The sequence below is a fragment of the Pieris napi genome, chromosome 3, assembly GCF_905475465.1.
Source record: "Pieris napi chromosome 3, ilPieNapi1.2, whole genome shotgun sequence".
In the NCBI taxonomy this organism is placed as follows: Eukaryota; Metazoa; Arthropoda; class Insecta; order Lepidoptera; family Pieridae; genus Pieris; species Pieris napi.
This window is the reverse complement of record NC_062236.1, coordinates 13194518-13203060: the sequence shown is the minus strand read 5'-3', so window position 1 is coordinate 13203060 and position 8543 is coordinate 13194518. Positions and strand designations below refer to the sequence as shown.

At 29.8% G+C, this 8543-nt stretch overlaps 1 long non-coding RNA gene across 1 annotated transcript; it reads left to right on the top strand.

The window, feature by feature from the left end:
• Positions 1-1468: 1468 nt before the first annotated feature.
• On the top strand, positions 1469-2946 carry LOC125063324. Its single transcript, XR_007119497.1, has 2 exons — positions 1469-1825; positions 2917-2946. It is a non-coding gene; the product is annotated as an uncharacterized LOC125063324 (long non-coding RNA).
• Positions 2947-8543: the final 5597 nt, after the last annotated feature.

Sequence of the window (8543 nt, the reverse complement as noted above, 5' to 3'; positions counted from 1 at the left end):
CTATCCTTCAATGTATAATAAATGATAACACAGTACAATTTCGGTTCCTATATTTTTATAAAATATATTGATATAACATTAAGGTTTTGGATAAAAACATTATTCTGCTTTACACAAGTATGAAATACCATCATTACATACATGATGGTTTAAGTACTTATTAAGCTTTTTTAAATTTATCGTTCATAACTATTACTTTTTACAAACTAATTAGAAAATATATTAAAATAAATATATTTGTCTACAAAATAAAGTAGATGTTATTGATTAGCTCTATGTGAGGCTGGGTTTTAATTAGTTTTTATTATACTTAAGTTTGTTTTACTGAAAGTTATTTTGTAGTGTGTTAAAAGTTTACTATAATCATTAAATTAAATGTTTAAGTTATTATATTGTTCTTTTATTCACCTATAAAGTAACATGGCTTATATATTTTTCATTTCGGCTTAGCTATGTATTTAACTCGGTTACTACGTTTTCTATAGGCAGTCATTAAATAAGTGGTAGATTTAATTAATCATTTTATTAATATAATATTATTAGATACAAAAAAAAATATTATGAAGTACACAATTATCTTAAACACGGTAATACAATTTTTCATATAAAAATCATAGTTGTCCAAACTGCATTCAAAATAGATTAGTGGTCTCGGTTTAATATCTCTTCTTAACATTTCAATAATTGGTCATTTTCTTCCTCATTCTTGACAACTACCACTGATGGCTGTAATACAATGATTATCTGTTAAAATTGTAAATAGGGAAATGTGGTAGGTCACTGTACTGACACAATAGTATTGCATAGCAATTTAATTATTGTAAAGTTAAGGTAAATAATAAAAAAAAACTTGCATAAAACACACAAAAACTTATATATGGGATATCTTTGTATTTCTAAGTAAAGTATCTTAAAAACATGTTTGATAATATTATAACTAAGCCAAATATTATTAAAAGTTTTATGGTAACAAGGCTTAGTAATTTCGCACAGTATTTGATTCAGTACTATGAATAAAAAAAATCTTGAGCAAACCTATATTTAGACTCAAAAATCCAAATCCAAGTATGTACTTTAAAAACAATTATTTATTAATGAAACAAATCCAAATATGTTTAGTGTTAAAGTGTAGTCAGCAGCAATAACTATCTTTTGATTGCTTCATTAAATAAGTTATGGCAATGTTGTTTCCAACATTTAAAATTAACGTTGATCACTTGAAATGGTATGAATTTGAGCAATTGAAAGCTTATATATTTGATCCAACATACCTAACATGATTATTTATACTTGTATTCTGAAATCTGAACAATTAAATTAAATTCAACTTGATCAGTTAAAATTAATACTTCTTATATTTCATGAATGGAATTTGAAGTTAGGAAACCTAAAAATATTTTTTTATTTGACATTTTTAACCAACAATTTCATTATTCTTTACAATGTCGCTTCGATTTAACCGATAAAAAGAGTTAATTGTCAAAATTTTCATCATACATAAGCAAAATATTTTTAATAAAACAAAATTACGTATTTTGTTTATAACTTCCAATTAAGAGTTTATATTTCGTATTTACCCGACAACTGACCAGCCGTGGTGTATATGAGCGACAGAAACTTAAAAATATTAATTATGTTTCAGCACGAAACAAGGGATACCTAACATCTGGATATATTGTAAAACATTTAAGAATATTATCTTAACAAAAAGATAAAAGATGATGTCACGCTAAAAGTGATTCTCTCAGCAAATGGGCTACGGATTCAAAGTAAACAGGATGGATAGGTGTTTTAAATTTTCAAAATGTTACTAAAGGTAACCAAGGTTAATACCAATGTTTTCAGATAATATTTTGTTGAGTAATTATAAAATAAAAGGGTACCTATCTATAAAGAAGAAAAATTAGTGTTTATATATTTATTCATTTGTGTAAGTGCAAGTGTTGGTACTTTTTAGATGCCATGAAACTACTATTGCAACCTTTTTAAGTGATTCAGAGGTCAAACACACAACAACAATATTACCTATGTTTTTACTAACACTCATAAAAACTGAATTCTATTAAAACTATTTTAGAAATATAATAACTATCATAGTAAATAAATAGGAATAAGTAGTGTCTAGTAAAACAGTTAACAAAGTTTGTTTGTTTGATGGCAAATTTGAAGTCAAATGTAATAGGTTAAATCGAAGCGACATTGTAAAGAATAATGAAATTGTTGGTTAAAAATGTCAAATAAAAAAATATTTTTAGGTTTCCTAACTTCAAATTCCATTCATGAAATATAAGAAGTATTAATTTTAACTGATCAAGTTGAATTTAATTTAATTGTTCAGATTTCAGAATACAAGTATAAATAATCATGTTAGGTATGTTGGATCAAATATATAAGCTTTCAATTGCTCAAATTCATACCATTTCAAGTGATCAACGTTAATTTTAAATGTTGGAAACAACATTGCCATAACTTATTTAATGAAGCAATCAAAAGATAGTTATTGCTGCTGACTACACTTTAACACTAAACATATTTGGATTTGTTTCATTAATAAATAATTGTTTTTAAAGTACATACTTGGATTTGGATTTTTGAGTCTAAATATAGGTTTGCTCAAGATTTTTTTTATTCATAGTACTGAATCAAATACTGTGCGAAATTACTAAGCCTTGTTACCATAAAACTTTTAATAATATTTGGCTTAGTTATAATATTATCAAACATGTTTTTAAGATACTTTACTTAGAAATACAAAGATATCCCATATATAAGTTTTTGTGTGTTTTATGCAAGTTTTTTTTTATTATTTACCTTAACTTTACAATAATTAAATTGCTATGCAATATTATTGTGTCAGTACAGTGACCTACCACATTTCCCTATTTACAATTTTAACAGATAATCATTGTATTACAGCCATCAGTGGTAGTTGTCAAGAATGAGGAAGAAAATGACCAATTATTGAAATGTTAAGAAGAGATATTAAACCGAGACCACTAATCTATTTTGAATGCAGTTTGGACAACTATGATTTTTATATGAAAAATTGTATTACCGTGTTTAAGATAATTGTGTACTTCATAATATTTTTTTTTGTATCTAATAATATTATATTAATAAAATGATTAATTAAATCTACCACTTATTTAATGACTGCCTATAGAAAACGTAGTAACCGAGTTAAATACATAGCTAAGCCGAAATGAAAAATATATAAGCCATGTTACTTTATAGGTGAATAAAAGAACAATATAATAACTTAAACATTTAATTTAATGATTATAGTAAACTTTTAACACACTACAAAATAACTTTCAGTAAAACAAACTTAAGTATAATAAAAACTAATTAAAACCCAGCCTCACATAGAGCTAATCAATAACATCTACTTTATTTTGTAGACAAATATATTTATTTTAATATATTTTCTAATTAGTTTGTAAAAAGTAATAGTTATGAACGATAAATTTAAAAAAGCTTAATAAGTACTTAAACCATCATGTATGTAATGATGGTATTTCATACTTGTGTAAAGCAGAATAATGTTTTTATCCAAAACCTTAATGTTATATCAATATATTTTATAAAAATATAGGAACCGAAATTGTACTGTGTTATCATTTATTATACATTGAAGGATAGTCGAAATTCAATAATTTGAAAATGTCTGCACTATTGTGTCTTTTTATATCCAGGGGCCTTGTTGTATGATACACATGTAATATTCTTCTTCTTCAAAGGCAGAATGTATTTTTCTATCAGGAATTTTGAACATTTGGGGATCTCTGAAATTATTAGATTTATAATTTTAGTATAGTAGAAAAATACAAATATATTACAATATTTACCTATCTTATTTATCGTTTTTTGTTCGACTTATCTCTGCTGGAGACAAGACATGATCAAGACTGCATCGAAAAATTGGTTCTTGGATAAAAATTATATTTTTAATGCTAAAGTAATCAAAATGTTTACCTTAGATCATCTATTTAGTATTTAGGGTAGAGCGGGGCTAGTTGAGCATAGGGGCAAGTTGGGCAATCGAAATATCTCGGAAACTATTCACCTTACGCGGGAGTATCAAATAGCGAAAAGAAGGAGTCGTAGGAGAGGTAATCATCGCACGATAGCTAGTGGCAGCTCGACGAGTGAGTGAAGTGTCACGGCGTTTTGTTTATTTTGTGACCAAAAAGTAAAAACATTGTTTATCGCAAGTTTTCGTCTGTCCTTGTCAAATGTTCTCTGTTTTCAATCAGGAGAGTGTTAATCTTTCAGAAGATTATTGTATTTTTGATTTGTAAATAGGTTTTGGGTCTAATTCTAGGCATTTATTTACAATCCTACTTTTCTTTTAAAATTCCGGGTTGGGGTAAGATGAGCAACTATAGCTCAACTAACTCTACGACTTAAACAACTGATGAGTAATGAATCTTTTATTTTTGTTTGGATGCTTACAAGAGGAGGAGATGTTCTTACACTACTGAATACTTAAATAATGCTGCAAAGGCTGTCCACGATGAGGGAAAAAGTGTGCCGCCGCTAAAGAATTCGGTATTGGTTGACTTTTAAATAAATTAAATGAAGGTGATGATTCATTTATGGGCTTATACAACACCGAGGGAAGTATATCCTCTCTTACAAGAGAATTGCTGAAAAAATTCTTGCTACAAATGGCATTTTTCTCTAAAAGACGTCCATCGCCTTGCCTAAGAGTGTGCTGAAATTCCACCAAGCTGAATTGCAAAAAAGATTTCCGGAAAAGAATGGTTGATGATGTTTTAAAAACAAAAAAATCGTAGCTATCCATACAGAAACCAGAACCCACCAGCCTTGATAATCTTTTTTAGAAATTATCGGAAGTAATGAATAGATATGGATGCTCATGTTTTGTTGATTCTAGTTTCGGTTAATTATACAAAGAAATTTTCTTTAAATTTTGTTGTTCTGTCAATAAAAGACTATAAATAATAAGCTGACTGTCTAACACATATTTTATTTCATCTCAAGTTAACATAGAACCCATGGTTTGGCCTAGACATTCTTAGTGCTCAACTTGCCCCATACCCTTGCTCAACTTACCCCACCTATGGGGTACATTGAGCATACTTGACTTTCTGCATTTAAACATCTGTAGCTATTATATAAGACTTGTTACAAAAAAATACTATGGACACTTTTGTTGAGGGATAAATTACTAATCCATCAGGACACATAACAACTCATTGAGACTTATCATTGAGGAGCTATATCCAAGCAAGTGAAAAATTGCTCAACTAGCCCCGCCCTACCCTACTAGACTCTTCGTTCATCTCAGCAGCATATGTTCTAGGTTTCGTCAATACCATATAATTTCTTGAGTATTGGAAAAAAGCGATAATAACCAACGCCAATTGGTCGTTTCGTGCCTACATTTTCTTCGCCATCTATAGATATTATATTAAGTATTTTTTAATGGATTACATCATTTATTTCTTGAAATAGAGGTTTAAACTTTAAAAGTGGAAACGGGCCTTCTGTAACAATAACAAAGTTCAATTTCACGAAGCTTAATGTTTATATATATAATTTTTTTCGTAAAATAATGCTGTATTGATAAATATTATTTTATAAACTTACCCCAAGATACATATAGATTGTCCTATGTTAGAATATTTTCACATAAAACAAGTTTTAACTTCGCTAAAAATGGCTAATTCACTGGTAAATGACGATTTCAGCGAGGGAAGAGCAACTTTTAATTTGACGTACAAAATGTACATTTAAATGAGATGAGATGTCAAATGGTATGTATCAGAATACCAAATACCAACAATTTTGGAGCGTAAGTGTAGCAGTGCCAAATTTTAGTTCCAAATGTGAACAATCTCATTTGAGCGGCGCTTTTGTCGCGGTTATTGTTTAACAGAATACCAAATTGTAACATGACACCGAAACGAACGATTTGACAGCAAAACTCAGCGCTGAGAGTGTGTGAAGCGAGTTACAGAATAGCAGGGCAGTTTATCTTTTTTTTAATATTATTAATTTTATTTCAAACGTCGACCATTTTGTTCTCTATTTTGTTTTATTAAAAATATTTTGTTTATGTATGATGAAAATTTTGACAATTAACTCTTTTTATAAAATAAAATGAGTCAATTGTCACGATATTAATAGACAACAACTCACTAGGTTACCTACCTCCACTTATCAAGACGTAATGTAAAATTTCTTAACAGAATACCATGAGATTCCAAAAATTACGTCAGTGACGAAGGGAGCGCTGTTACTGCGTAGTGGACTCACGGATTAACAGTGAGTTACAGAATCGCAGGGCTGCTTAATGAGAATAAAACAAAATGTATTAGATTTACAACTACTAGCGTAAAGCGAGATATTGGTAACCTGAAAATTAAGGACAGTAAACTAAACTTTGTTGACAAAACTGTTTTTCTAGGCATAACAATAGATAGTAAACTCCAATGGGGCCCGCACATAGATACTCTTTCGAATAGGCTCAGCTCTGCAGCATATGCAGTAAAGAAAATCCGACAGTTTACTGATAGGGACACGGCAAAAATTGTTTATCATAGCTACTTTCACAGCGTAATGTCGTACGGTATTCTACTGTGGGGTGCTGCTGCAGAGGTTCAATCCATATTTGTGCTGCAGAAGCGGGCTGTTCGGGGTATTTGTTGTGTTTCACCGAGGGAGTCGGTACGGAATATGTTTAAGGAATTAAATATTATGACACTATCTGGTCAATATATTCTTGAAGCCTTGTTGTATGTCCAAAAAAATATAAACGATTTTAAAACAAATGGTGACATTCACCAGTATAATACGCGAAATAGAACTAATTTGAGTGTACGACCAACCAGTCTCCAAAAGATAAACCACTCCTTATATGGAAATTGTATTCGTTTTTACAACAAACTCCCAAGCGAAATTAGAGTATTATCACTAAATAAATTCAAAGCCGTCGTTGAACGGAAACTAATCAACAAAGCTTTTTATAAATTTGAGGACTACTTAAATGATCCTAATCCTTGGGATTGAATTGCTCCAGTTCAAAGAATTTGTATGACAATACCTGGCGATTAAAAAGAGTGGCGGAAAGTTTCTTGCCAGTTCTTCTTACCCGCTCTACGCCCTTGACTTGCGAACTGGTAGTAAATGTAAATTAACGATTAATTTAACTTGACGATTCAAAAGTGTACTTGGTTACCCACTTGAATAAAGATATTTTGAGTTTTGAGTTTTGAGAAGTTCATTTACTATGCTAACGTTGCTGCCTAGGGGCTCATGGTAAATCATTTATACTTTTAACTATATTGTCTACTTCCATATTGCTATCAAGCTAATAACGATAACATTGCAATTATGAATTTTGTAAAAATTTACAACTCAATTAATGTTTAATCACCCTAATTTTGTTCGGATACATGCCATTTAAATAAAATCTTGTTGATAGTTTTTGATTATATTAGAAAATCGCCACGGTATAGTGGTTAACGTGTTCTCGTTCGTGGCTTCTTAGAAATATCAATTATAAATCCGACTTTATTAAGGAAGATTACTTACCATATAGCCTTAACAATTTTTACCTGTGTTTCACAGATAGACAGAAGTTATCTTAACCTAAGAAGAGGAACGTCGACCAGTCTAAGAAATGACTGGCCGTCCCGAAAGGGCTAGAGGCTGCTGTCAATTCAGAACATATTGCTTCTAGAAGCAGATTGCAGATGATTTCTCATCTTCGTTTCTGCTTTCAAACTTCCTTAAACCTATTGAAAAAATAACTCGAAAACTTGACCTAGAATGTGATATGAGATCTGTAAAATATTTTTTTTATAAAATTATTTATTACATTTTGTTTAATTATACATAAATAGCAAAGGTGACGACAACTCGTAAGTTCCTTTCAGAAAACAGGGTCTGCCTCCGGGATCAGAAATACTAGTTAAAATAATGTTATCTAACGAGTTATAGTTGTGCTTAAATATCGGTTTTCTATGTAAATTAAAGTTTTGTCTTGAGTATAAATAAGGTTTCTTCTGTGTTATCTTAGGCTATTTATAATGAATCTATCATTATGAATAGCCTGTTTGTAACATTTCTTTTTCTTGCACTGAGCAGTTGCGGTGAGTTCTATTTTTATTATAGAAGAAAATTTATTTTATTCATTTTGTTGGATCAATAATTTTTTGAAACAGATACATTCGATTTGTGATGATTTTGCAATTCCACAGCGAATTTTGATATAAAATTAGTTCAGCTGCATTTGAAATTAATTAGATTTTAGCCAAGTTAACTTATCTAATTACACTCTCAATCATATATTGCGTAGTGAGTGTCTATGTGTATGAACTATTTGTGGTTTTTTTAAAGGCAAAGTAATTGTTATCAGTCTAACCTCTCAATATTCCTATACTAATTGTCTCTATATCTCTACGACTGACAAGTGCCTTTTTCTCGTGATTAGGTCAACGCTATATCGAGGTATGTACTCAGGGCTCACTATTTATTGTTAAAAACTATATATCACAGCCACTGAACCGTTC